The sequence below is a fragment of the Triturus cristatus genome, chromosome 6 (assembly GCF_964204655.1).
Source record: "Triturus cristatus chromosome 6, aTriCri1.1, whole genome shotgun sequence".
NCBI classification, from domain to species: domain Eukaryota; kingdom Metazoa; phylum Chordata; class Amphibia; order Caudata; family Salamandridae; genus Triturus; species Triturus cristatus.
In genome coordinates, this window is record NC_140589.1 from 554,759,616 (window position 1) to 554,774,221 (window position 14,606).

Genomic DNA, 14,606 nt, shown 5'->3' on the forward strand with positions numbered 1-14,606 from the left:
CTGGACTCCTTCAGACCAAGCCGGACTCTTGTGCAAACCTTGCAACACAAAGAGACATCATTTTCCTTACAGCCCTGTAAAACACCACACACAGCCATCACCATATCATCAGCAAGGCCAAGTGGAGATCCTTCAGATAGTGCCGAGACACCCAAGCACACGACATCAAGGAGCTCATCAGCATTGTGAGTGAACTGACAGCAGATCTCCATCCAGGACACCCCGCCCTTGCAAGGCAGATCACATCCCTTGCTACTTTGTACCACTGCAAGCTCATGGCCATGGACAACTGCCTTGGCACACAGAGGCAGACAGCACTATTTTCCGCTGGACAAACCCCCCTCAGGTCATGGACTCCCGTCAGCAGCAAGTACACAACCAGGATCATGTGCACCATCCACTCTGGCTCTCCATCACGCCCCTTCCCACACAACATCTCAACCACATCATTCGCCATCCTTGAAGCCCACGTCCTGCACGTCATGAATGTCTCCTTTGAGTTAGCCACATTCCATGGGTGCAGGAGGCATGCAGAGCCCCAGGCCCTTCTTAAACAACGGACGGCAGTACCGCAGGATCTCCTGGTACATCAGCCTACTTCCCTACCCAGCAAATGTCACCAGGAAGACACTCAACTAGCAACTGACCAATTTCATACATGCAACCAGCTCCAGCCAACTGGCACCAGACAGTTTTACACAGTAATCACACCACTGCAACCGTCATCATTGCCAACACCAACAACTACTTTGCCCTGCTCAACAATGGTGAGGCCACCACCCTTGACCTCTCAACGCCATTCTACACCATGTGCTACCACACTGTCAGCTCACACATCTCCAACACTGGTATCCAGAGGAGGGCCCAGGATTCACTCAGGAAGAAGCTCACCAGCAAGGCCCAGGGTGTCTGCCTCCACCCTGGAACATGTAGTACACTGGGGTCATCTGGCCCATGCCACAGGGCTCTTCTCTAAGCGTGATGATCTTCAATGTCTCCATGACCCCCCTCTCCACCATCACATGCACACACAGCCTCATCATCATCTGGTATGCCATTGACCCCCAGCCGCTCCTCAAACTCACCAAAGAGTCAGCCATTGCCAGATCCAAACTTCAAGAAGGCATGAGATCCGTTGATGAATGGCTGAACATCAGCCATCTGAGGCTGGGCTTTGACGGGACAGAGGTCATCATCTGAGGATTGTCCCCTTACATCTGGGTCAACTCCTTGCGTCCCACTGATCTGTGCACCGCACCAGCACCCAGTGACCACGCAGGCAAGCTGGTGTTCATCATGGACCCATCGCTCACAATTAACATGCAACTCACCAACATCTGTACCTCATGCTGCAACACCCTCCACATGGTGCTGATGGCCCTCAGATAAATCCACTCCAAGGCAAGACAGACCGTCCCCCTGGTCCAGGACACCAGCGGTTCAAATACAGCACCGGCCTCTTCAGAGGACAACAGCAAACATGCAGGAGAACTTATCCACATCCAGGGTGCATCCGCACACCTCATCTGCAACATCCCCCACCCCAGCCACATCACCGTCCACCTGAGAGAGGTACAATGGCTCACTGTGTGCTGCAGGATCACCTTCAGAGTCCTCAACCACACTCAGGAGGCACTCCACAACCCCAGACCCAAACCCACCTTGGACTTGTGTCATCCAACACCCCATTGGCCCTACTCCATGCAGCCCACCTTGCCCTGGCCACCATTCATCACATCCACATAACCTCTGCATGCAGGAGATAGTTCTCCTCTCAAAACAGACCTGGTACTCCCTCCCCGGGCACATCAACATGACCCATGTCCTCTACACCTTCATGTAACTCTACCAAATTGGTCTGTCAGAGAAATATAGCAAGCCCCCCCTCAGCAGCTTGAGGCCATCACGGGTGAGTGTTAGGCTCCATTTCTGTATTTTGTGATACATTGTGAGCCATGTGTGTCCTCGACCGGACTCAGATCCAAGTGTATGGATGGCTGGAGTTAGTTCCACACTCAGGCATACTTTAACATATCCCCACACGTAGGTTGTGGACTCATGCTAAATGACTGCAACATGAAAATTCAAGTATTAAATATTAAATTTCAAGCTCTGGGGCGGGATTTGTGCACAGAAAATTGGGGAAATGCAGGGACCATAGAATCCAAAGTTCACAGGGGGAGATCGGATCCTGGGCATTTGAAGTCATCAGAGTCAAGCCAACAGTGTTTGGCATCATTGGTCAGACTGTGACCAGCAAGTCCATGTGGCAGATATCAGTCAATGGAGTGATGCTGTCGCACATGAAGGCCAGGTGACCTGGGAGATGTGGATGGCCCGCTGCCTCTCACGGTCTTTTCCGTGGACGACCAACCTTCCTCCGGGGACCCTCAGATGCAGGCCTTGACTATGTTTGGGACGCTCCATCAGACGAATCCTCCTCCTCCTCCCTCCCTGTGGCTGGTGTTGGTCTGCGCCTGGTGTCACAGGGAAGGTTGCCCATGTTGTCGGCGATCCGACGGAGTGATTGGCTTATGTCCCTTTGCACCGCCAGGAGCTCAGCCAGTCTTGTCTCCATCCGTCCTTGGTGTTGTTGTTGACTGGCGTGTTGCTCGGCCTGCTGGTTTTTGATCTCTGTGAGGGTCCCCACTACCTGGCTGATCTCCCTGGTGTCACGCCGTTATGCCTTCATGATGTTGCGGATGTGTGACATACCGGTCCCTTCAGCTGGCTTTTCAGGTTCTCGTCTCCGCCTGCCTCCACTCCCGCCACCCCTGCCCACACGAGCCGGGCCTGCTGTTGTGGGCACATCGGGTTGACGGGACCCCTGAGGGATGGCAGTGGCGGTGTTGTCTGCCTCCTCCTGGGTGCCCGCCGCACCTTGTCCCTCCTGGTCAGACTGGCTCTGTTCATTGCGGGCAGGGCTCCTGGGTGTCTCCTGTGATGTGTCAGGAATGGGGATGGTGGTTGGCACAGATGTTCCTGAAGCAGGTGCTGCAGGGGCTTGTACACCAGAGGGTCCAGGTCGGTCGGGGTCATCCGCGGAGTGTTGAGAGGCGTCGCTGCTGGTGGGATACGGTTCCTCCCGAGCCTGTGACTGTGATTCTTCCCCCCCATTGTTGGGGGGATGTTCATCACGTTGCCCTGTGTGTGAGAGAGAGACAATGTTAGAGCTGTTCAATGCAACATGCATGTTTCATACACATTCAAGTTGGCACAGTTGCTCCAGGTAGTTGTATGTGCATTCTCCTCAATGTTCACTTGTGTATGGGTATGTTGCAGGGGACAGATTGATATGTTCTCCTGAGACTTTGACATGTCCATTTGTGGCTTGGATGCTTCTTCGGCTATGTATTGGTGTTGTTGTGTTACATGTCCATTGTGGCAGTGGGTAAATCCATTGCCTGTCCTGGTGGTGTGTGCTTGTGTAAGGGATGTGTGTGACAGGGCCTGCTGGTGGGTGTAGTGTGATTTGGCCCTGGGGCTCCCAGGTGATGTATCTGTCCCCCCATGGAGCATGCTGCCATGACAGTGAGTGTGAGTTCCTGTTATAGATATCTGACCTTGTTGTCTTGGTGTTTGTGTTTGCACTGGTCACAGGAGGGCCTTGTGCTGCCTACACCCGGGCCGAGTGTGAGCTATCTTGTCAGTACTTTCCCAATCCGTGTGCATTGCACATGGTGCATGGGTATGTACCTGGGCCATATGGGATGAGGGCAATTGTGTCTGATTTGGAATTCAAACATGTGTTTTGGTGCACCCACCCTCCCAGCATACGGGACATCCATTCTTGAGTTTGTGTTTCGTGTAGCATGGGACATGGCATGGCCTTGCTTTCTCCATGGGGCATACACATGTTATTGGCATTCGCGTTGTTTGTGACTGTGGTGCTGGCGGGTGAGGGCTTGGGGGTAGTTGCGTGCATTAGGTGTAGTTGGGATGCCTTTGATCAAATCTGGCTCCCCGCACGATCCCTGTCCTGCCCATATCCTCCGCCACATCTTTGTCTCTTGCCCAGACCCTCCCCTTCATCTCCTAAATAGCTCCCTTTCTCAAGGCATAGTCCCCAGCTCCCTGAAATCCGCGGTAATTGTGCCCATTTTGAAAAAACCGGGGGCAGACCCTTCTGTCCCAGCCAATTTCCGCCCCATCTCCCTTTTGCCATTTTTGGCTAAAGTGCTCGAGCGCCACGTCACTCGCGCCCTGAGTTCCTTTGTGGAGAAGCACGGAGCCCTTGCCTCCCACCAAGCTGGCTTCCGCCCCGCACACTCTACGGAGTCCGTTGTTATGTCGGTTCTAGACACCCTCAGGGAGGGCATGGATACTAATCAGCACCAGGGCCTTGTGCTCCTCGATCTCTCAGCCGCCTTTGATACAGTGGATCATAACATTCTACTCTCCCGTATCAGGGCGGCGGGGATCGGGGGGACTGCCCTGGTCTGGCTATCCTCCTTCCTGAGCAACCGCACCCAGGCTGTCCGCCTGGGTGAATTCACAGCGGACATCCGGAAAGTTCAGTGCGGGGTCCCCCAAGGTTCCTCTCTCTCTCCCCTTCTGTTTAATTTGTATATTGCCCCTTTAATTTTTTCTCTTCAACAGATGGAGGTCACCGTTTTCAACTATGCGGATGACCTCCAGCTGGTCTTTAATCTCTCTTCTCCCTCTGCTGTTCTTAACTTCCAAACTGTCATGCTTCATATCAGGTACTGGATGAACCACAACCACCTGAAACTCAACCCTGATAAAACCGAGTTGGTGCTGACGGGTGGTTCATCCAGCCCCTGGTCCCCTCTCTTCTGGCCCCCCGCCCTTGGTCCCTCTCCTGCTCCCTCTTCCTCAGTTAAAACTTTAGGCATAAAACTTAATTCTCAACTCACCCTCCACTCCCAGGTCAGCTCTGTGGTTTCCTCTTCTTTCCTCTCACTGCGCACTATACGCAGGGTGTCCCGCTTCTTCACTTTCTCTGCCCTCAAACTCATTATCTTGGCCATGGTGATGTCCCGCCTGGACTATGGGAACGCCCTGTATGCCGGTATCCCCGCATACAGTTTGCGTCGCCTACAACAGATACAAAACCAGGCGGCTCGCCTGGTCTTCAATCTCCCTAAATTTCACCATTCCACCCCACTTCTGAATTCACTACATTGGCTCCCCGTGCGAGCTAGAATTCAATTCAAGCTCGCATCCATTACCTTTTTGGCCCGATCGGGCTTGGCGCCAGCCTTCATTTCTTCTGAAATTGCCTCATATATCCCCACCAGGACTTTACGTTCCTCCTCCCAGTTCCTCCTCACCATCCCACGCTTCCGGAGAAAGAAGTGGGGAGGATCTAAATTTGCTATCCTTGCCCCTACCCTCTGGAATTCCCTTCCCCTTGAACTTCGTTCCATCACCCTCTACTCACAGTTCCGCAAATGTCTTAAAACCCACTTATTCACAAAATCCCTTGTATAAACGCTCCCCCTTCCCTCCCTGTTTTTAACCTCAGTCTCCCGTCAGCCATAGCGCCAAGAAACCGCTGGTATACGTGCGCTCTATAAATACTTTCAAACTCAAACTCAAACTCAAACTCATTACCCCATGTTACGTAAGTGGTTTGTGTACTCACCAGGCTCTGGAGGTCCTTGGAGTCCATGTACTCCCACCGGCGGAAGCATGGCCATCACCTTCTCCTCCCAGGGATGGTAATTTACTGATCTGCGGGGCGCGCCACCTCCAGTGATGTTGGTCTGGGCGTGCTCTTCATTAATTTTACTCTTGACCGCCCTCCACAGATCGTACCACCTGGCTTGGCATTCATTCCTGGTCCTTCTGATGGGTGCGACAGCATTCACCCTCTCGACGATCCTCTGCCACAGGCGTGTTTTTCGGCTATGCTGGTCTGTCTGACCAATGTTCCAAACAGCTGTGGCTCGACTCTGATGACTTCGTTGACAAGGATGTCCAGCTCATCCCTTGTGAACTTTGGATTCTTGTTGGTGGGCATGGTGTGGGGTGAGGGTGAGGATGGTTGTGGGTGTGTGGGTCTGAATGTGACGGTGTGGGTGTGAATGTGGATAGGGGGTATGTGTGAAGGGGTGTGTGTGTGTAGGTGTATATGTTTAGGTGGATGGGTGCAGTGGTTTGTGTGTGCTCTGTAGCATGGTGAGTCTGTTGCAAAGGCTCATGGTTTTATTGGTCCATTTGTGGGTGGGGCTCATTTTGAATTTTTGGTGGGTGTGTTATAAGGGGTGGTTGTGAGGTTGCCCCTCTGTTTGCCTGTTTGGATGTGTCCAGGTCAGTCCTTTTCATTTTTTCTGCGGTGTAGACGTGTTTTGTGGTGTTGTGCGAGTCGAATAGGCCCTCCTTGTGCTGTTTTACAGTGTCCGTGTTTCAGTACGCTTGGCCACACACCCCCATGCATTGTGTATGTACGGCGCGTACACGGACATTGCCATGTACGGTGCGTACACCCCATTGCTTCTGTATGGTGCGGGTTCGTAGACCGCCATCGCATATGTACGGTGTGTACCCGCAACATCGCGTACCCGCAACATCCACCGTTCATTCGCAATGGGGGGGTACGGGCTGGGGGTACAGTGCGTACCTACGCGGGGTGTACGCACCGTACATTCGCACTGGGGGTACGGTGCGTACCTACACACGGGAGGTACGCACCATACATTCGCGCTGGGGGTATGGTGCGTACAAACTTCGCTTCATAGCTGCCAAAGTCATACCCCATGTACGGGACGTTTTCCGTGTGAATCGTAAATTGTAACGCCGGTCCGGATCGTACTAGTACGGTCGGACTTCATTTTTACGATTTGTACGGAGAAGTGTCCGGGTCCGTCTCGTACTAATTTTCCAGGTACGGATCGGGCCAATCCTTATGTACTTTTTCGCGTACGGATCGTACTTCACGGGTCGGACGTGACTTGTGCGATTCGTATGGAACAATATACGGGTACGAGTCGTACGGGAAAAAAAAATACAGGATCGGAATCGACCCCATAATGTAAAAATACATTAAACATATATATGTATAAAATATAATTTATATGCTTACTTAATATTATTTAAAAATAATTATTTTAATAGCTTATAAATTATTTTAAAAATATTAGAAATGATAAATACATACATATACACATACACCAATAATATAAATAAACAAATTAAAAAATTAGAATATTTTTGATCTTTTTAAAATACATTATACACTACGCTAACTAAAACAGTAGAGAAAATATTGGATAGCGGAGGGGATAAAATTACTATTCCCACTCCAGAGGGTGCAACAGTAGGGAAAGTGTTGGATAGCGGAGGGGTAAAAATTACTATTCCCGCCCCAGAGAGTGCAACAGTACGTAAAGTGTTTGATAGCGAAGGGGTAAAAATTACTATTCCCACTCCAGAGAGTGCAACATTAGGGAAAGTGTTGAATAGTGTAGGGGTAAAAATTACTATTCCCACTCCAGAGAATGCAACAGTAGGGAAAGTGTTGGATAGCGTAGGGGTAAGAATTACTATTCCCACTCCAGTGAGTGCAACAGTAGGGAAAGTGTTGGATAGCGAAGGGGTAAACATTAGTATTCCCACTACAGAGAGTGCAACAGTAGGGAAAGTGTTGGATAGCGTAGGGGTAAACTTTAGTATTCCCACTACAGAGAGTGGAACAGTAGGGAAAGTGTTAGATAGTGTAGGGGTAAAAATTACTATTCCCACTCCAGTGAGTGCAACAGTAGGGAAAGTGTTGGATAGCGAAGGGGTAAACATTAGTATTCCCACTACAGAGAGTGCAACAGTAGGGAAAGTGTTGGATAGCGTAGGGGTAAATATTAGTATTCCCACTCCAGAGAGTGTAACTGTAGGGAATGTGTTGGATAGCAGAGAGTTAAAAATAACATACTTATCAATTAATTAATTTTGTAATTGAATAACCAACTAATAATTAATTAATAATAAATTATTCATAAATGTTACCAAATAAAAATTAATAATTACTTCATTATAATTAAATTACTTCCCACTCTATTCCCCTATATATCCACAACCCACTCTTAAAATAAATAGCACAATTAATATAATTATCAATTAATCAATTAATATAAATTAATTACCAATTAATAATGAATTAACTATAAATTAATTTTGAATACCAGTTAATAACAATTAATAATTACATTATTAAAATTAAATTACTTCCCACCCTATTCCCTATAAACCCACAACCCACTCCTAAAAAAAAGAACACAATATAGTTATCAATTAATCAATTAATAACAATGTATTACCAATCAATAATTAACAATAAATTAATTATCAATACCAAAAAATAAAAATGACTAACAACTTTATTCAAATTAAATTACTTCCCACCCTATTCTCCTATAAACGCACAACCCGCTCCTAAAAAAAACTTAACACAACTAAAATAATTAACAAATAATCAATTAATAAAAATGAATTACCAATAAATAATTAACAATAAATTAATTATCAATGCTAATACATAACAATTGATAATTACTTTATTAAAATTAAATTACTTCTCACCCTATTCCCCTATAAACCCACAATCAGCTCCTAAAAAAATACACAATTAATATAATTATCAATTAATCAATTAATAAAAATTAATTACCAATTAATTAATTAACAATAAATTAATTATCAATACCAATAAATGAAAAATAATGACTTTATTATAATAAAATTACTTCCCACCCTATTTCCCTATAAACCCACAACCCGTTACGGAATAAAAACACAAAATGTAATTAAAAATAATTAATAATTTCTAAAAATATTATTACATTTACTATAATTAAATTACTTCCCTCCCTATTCCCCTTTAAACCCACAACCGGCTACGGAACTAAAACGCAAAATTTACTTTAGAAAATATTAATAACTTCTAAAAATGTAATACATATATTTAAAAAGAAATACAATACTTAACAAAAAAATAGAACACATACATTTAAAATACATACAAAAATACATAACACTAATATAAACATCGATATTCTTAACAACGATATTTTTACAAACGATATTACTGACTTCAATATTAACAAAAATGATATTTCTTACCTTCATGCTGATATTCTGGTCACCGATATTCGTGATGTCGATAGTCACTGCCTTCGATTTTTCCAACTCGATATATTTGTACTTCGAAAATAAAAACTCGATATTATGTCTGTGCATCGAGCCATACGTGAAAAATCCAAGCACAGTCTCAAGTAGTCAGATCAGCCTTGGGAAGATGTTGTGTCTACTATGAAAATCTAGATGACAGAATAAAAGGACTAATGTTATAACTTATATAGAATTGTACAATTACCCAGTTAACTTCCAGGGAACTATCTACCCCTATGCTAGAACTGTTTGAAAAGTCGGTCTAAGCTTTGTACTTATTTGGTCACTTTGTACACGAAGACAAAGGGGCCGATTAGGATTTAGTCTGCCCGCCACCCTAGCGGTGCAGCGACCGGCCGCCAGTGGTGCGGCAGTCCCGCACCTGCAAATAGAATGCCACCGCGGCGGTGGCATCCTCCATTCCTAGCATTGTGGAAAGGCGGTGCTCACAGCATCGCCCACCACAATGCTGGGAATGCACTGTGTCCATTGTCATGCACAAGGTGACAGGCACCGCGAGGTGCCTGCCACCATGTCCATGACAATGCAGGGGGGTACCATAGGTACCCCCCATGTGTAACCCCCCACCACCCCCATTACCCTGGGGGCCCGCAACGAGCCCCCGAAAGCAGACTCCATATGGCTTTCCATGGCGGGGTCTCCGCCATGGAAAGCCATGCACCGCTGCCCATGCTAATATGGATGGCGGTGTCTAGCAGACACTGCCACCATATATACCCCCTTTTCCGTCTGCCGGGTCCCCCCTGCCATACTAAAATGGCAGGGGGAAATGGGTGGTGGGCGGGGAAGGATGCAGGGCAGATCGCCACTGCCATGCTGGCGGTGGCAATGCTCCCTACATCCTAATCGACCCAAAGTGTATGTTTTTTTCAGCTCCTTAAGGGCTATACACATTGGTACAAACCCAACATCATTATCTCATTTCAGTCTGAAGAAATAATACATAATGTGACTATTTGTAGTTTTTTAAAACAGATTTACTGACTGTTGCTCACTTTTTAAAGTATTTTTTTATGGGGAGAAACAAATCACCAGGCGCAGGTGTAATTTGCGGTACACTGGTATAATGAGGATAATTACAGTAAGATAATGTTACTCTTGTTACATGAAATTCCTGAAATAATGGTATTATATCACATAATGTATTATGCACAGTTTGTGGTAAAACCTTGTCATAAAAATGCGTAGTGAATGTGTGGGAAGAGCACAAATGACATAGCTTAAGTGACTGTTGTCCATGGTGCTTTTGTTTTCTTGCACTATTTCTTTAGCGCATGCATCGTTACATCCAAAGTGGACGTGATGACACGTCATATTAAAATACGGTGCCAAGTGCCAGTTTTGCATTTTGAATAGTTAATTTATAGTAAATTTTCAGAAAATTCACTTTATTACGCAAAAGCGAATTACAAAATTGTTGCACACCCCTACAATTCATAGAATAATAATGAAGAACATGTTGCCCCGAATGTCGGGCATTTAGTAATATGAGATATATGTGGGATTGTCAAGGTAATGTGGTATACAGACTCATGTAATGATCCCTATAAATCATTAAATTGTGGCAGAATCTCTGATTATGATACACTGTTGATTTAAGGACGAATATCAACATAAGGACTATATGGAAAGTGTAAAAACTATGCAGTTTCTATTTCTTTACAACCTAAGTAATGTAGGGGTCTCAATCAGACCTCCTTCGAGCTGGATGGAATAAATTACAGAATATAAGCTTTGGAAGATTTTAAGCATTTGTTTCCAAAACTTGGTAATATTTTCCAGTTTCCCTCACCTGGGGTCATATGTACGAAGGCATTTTACATTTCTTAACAATGCGAACCGCTATTTCTGGCCATTGGGAAATGCCAAATGCCATTTCGGAATGTACAAACGGCATTTGTGGTGGTGCAAAAAGTGATTTCTACCTCGTAGGACTCACTTTTTGGAAATCGCTAAATAAGAAATTGCAAATAGGGATTTACAGAAAGCGAATTGCTAACCTCATGTACAAAGGATCTCCTAAATGTGAGTAGTTGCAAAATAGCCAATTAAGAAATTCACTTTCCATTGATTTGGATCAGGTGGTAATCAGGTGCAAACTATGAGAAGGCACCCGAAATGCACTAGGCTCGTACACAATGGCAGCCTCTATGTTCTGGCAAGGAGGATGAGGATGTGAGCTGTGAGGCAGAGGAGGAGGAGAAAGGAGAGGAACTTTAGGGTGAGGGTCACCCTGTTTGAACAGACAGATGAGGAGATTATTGAGAGATGCAGACTGAGTAGTCCTGTAATACTTGATTTAATTGCTGAGTTACAACCTTTGAGTTGCAACCTCAGCTACAGGACCCAACATTCAGGAGCAACGTAATACCACCACATATGCAGGTAGTGTGTTGCCTACCCCTCTTAGCTGGCAGTTACCATGGAGTCATTGCAGTCGCGGGGGGTGTCACAAAGTGCCTTTTCCAGGTTCTTTCGCAGGTTCCTGTACATCATGGTGAGCCAAGTCAACCAATATATCTCATTTCCCAATACCTCCAATTATTGCATCAAACCAAATTGATGTTCTAAAGGGTAGCACAGTACCCCAATGTCATTGGCTGCGTTGATGGCACACATTTTGCCAGATGTCCCCCTCAGCAACTGAATACATATACTGGACCCCGAAAACCTCACACTCACTCCATGTGTAGAAAGTGTGTGATGCCTCCTGTATCATAACAGACCTTGTGGCCTGAATCCTCTGTATCAACCAGGACTCATTCATGTTCTGCCTCAGTGGAATACAAAACTGATTGGCACAGTGCAAATATGGCGATGGTTTCCAACTTGGTAAGAGAATCACAGACTCAATGAATGCAGTGGCCAGGGAAATGTGTGTAATGTGACATAATGGTTTTCCTTCGCATGCTTTTAAGGTGACAGTGCATATGCCTTAGGTCCCTGGCTACTCACACCGTACCTGACTCTGAGGACAAGGAGTGTAAGGTAGTACAACAAGGCACATAGTACAACAAGGCACATAGCACACCGTGTTCAATAATAGAGAGGACCTTTGGGATCCTGAAGTCTTGCTTTTGTTGTCTTCACAAGACCTGCTGGCCATACTGCACAATATTGCATTGAAAAAGGGTCTGCACGAGATCCCGTAGAGCTTGATCCCCACTCTGATGATGAGCTACCACCACAGCGGATGTAGCAGGAGGGTTCACGAGCAGCAGAGGGGCATGTATGACACACAGAGATCACCAACAACTATTTCGGCGGTAAGAGATTTTTAAAAATCCAATATTCAGGCTCACCTAATTTCTCTATAGAGTGACTGTCTGGCAGGAATTCACAAAGTCCAACTGCCAATGTGACCTAGGATGGACTGCAAGCACTAAATGAAAAAAGAAAGAAATAGGCAATTTTCTAAAAGTGGCATTTTTTAAAATGCTATTTAAAATCCGACTTTACAATTAAAGAGTATTTTTCATTACAATATCATAGATACCAAACACGTAATACCGTTTAGTCCCCAATCAAAATTTAGCACACATTAAGGGGTAGATGCAGATCCTGTATTTTTTTTTCCCGTAGGACTCGTATCCGTATTTTTTTCCGTACGAATCGTACAAGTCACGTCCGACCCGTGAAGTACGATTCGTACGGGAAAAAGTACATACGGATCGCCTCGATCCGTGCGAATCGTAGCGGGAAAAGTTGTACGAGACGGACCCGGACAATTTTCTGTACGAATCGTAAAAAGCCATTTCGAGCATAAAAGTACGATCCGGATCGGCTTTCCGATTTACGATTCGTACGGAAAATGTCCCGTACATGGGGAATGACTTGTACAAATGCAATGTCGGTGTACGCACCGTACATACGCAATGTCGGTGTACGCACCGTACATACGCAATGTCGGTGTACGCACCGTACATAGCAATGGCGGTGTACACACCGTACATAGCAATGGCGGTGTATGCACCGTACATACGCAATGTCGGTGTACGCACCGTACATACGCTATGTCGGTGTACGCACCGTACCTAGCACGGTCGGTGTACGCACCGTACATAGCAATGGTGGTGTACGCACCGTACATACACAACGCATGGCGGTGTGTGCCTGTACGACTCATACCCCTGTACCGTACTGAACCACGGACACTGTAAAACAGCACTAGGAGGGTCTATTCGACTCGCACAACACCACAAAACACATCTACAGTGCACAAAAAATGGAAATGACTGACCTGGACACATCCAAACAGGCAAACAGAGGGGCAAACTCACAACCACCCCTTATAACACACCCACCAAAAATTCAAACTGAGGCCCACCCACAAATGGACCAATAAAAAGGGCCCACACACACAAACCATGAGCCTTTGCAACAGACTCACTGCAGCTAGAGAGCACACAGCAACAACTGCACCCATCCACCTTAACATATACACCTTCACACAACCTCCTTCACACATACCCCCTCTTCACATTCACACCCACACCATCACATTCAGACCCACACACCCACAACCATCCACACCCTCACCCCACACCATGCCCACAGACAAGAATCCAAAGTTCACAAGGGAGGAGCTGGACATCCTTGTCAATGAAGTCATCAGAGTCGAGCCACAGCTGTTTGGAACATTGGTCAGACAGACCAGCATAGCCGAAAAAACACGCCTGTGGCAGAGGATCGTCGATAGGGTGAATGCTGTTGCACCCATCAGAAGGACCAGGAATGAATGCCAAGCCAGGTGGTACGATCTGCGGAGGGCAGTAAAGCGCAAAATGAATGATGACTACGCCCAGAGCAACATCACTGGAGGTGGTGCGCCCCGCAGACCAGTACATTTCCATCCCTGGGAGGAGAAGGTGATGGCCCTGCTTCCGCCGGTGGGAGTACATGGACTGCAAGGACTTCCAGAGCCTGGTGAGTACACAAACAACTTAGGTAACATGGGGGTAATGGCATCCACACACCAAATGCACGCAACTACCCCCAAGCCCTCACCGGCCACAACCACAGTCAAAAACAACGCTAATGCCACTAACATGTGTTTGCTCCATTGAGAAAGCAAGGCCATGCTATGTCCCATGCTACACGAAGCAGCAACCCAAGAATGGATGTCCGGCATGCTGGGAGGGTGGGTGGCACAAAACACATTGTTGAACTCCAAATCAGACACAATTGCCCTCATCCCATATGGCCCAGGTACATACCCATGCACCATGCGCAATGCACAGGGATTGGGAAAGTACTGACAAGATAGCTCACACTCGGCCTGGGTGTAGGCAGCACAAGGCCCTCCTGTGACCAGTGCAAAAACAAACACCAAGACAACAAGGTCAGATATCTAGGACAGGAACTCACACTCACTGTCATGGCAGCATGCTTCATGGGGGGACAGCTACATCATGTGGGAGCCCCACTGCCAAATCACACTACACCCACCAGCAGTCCCT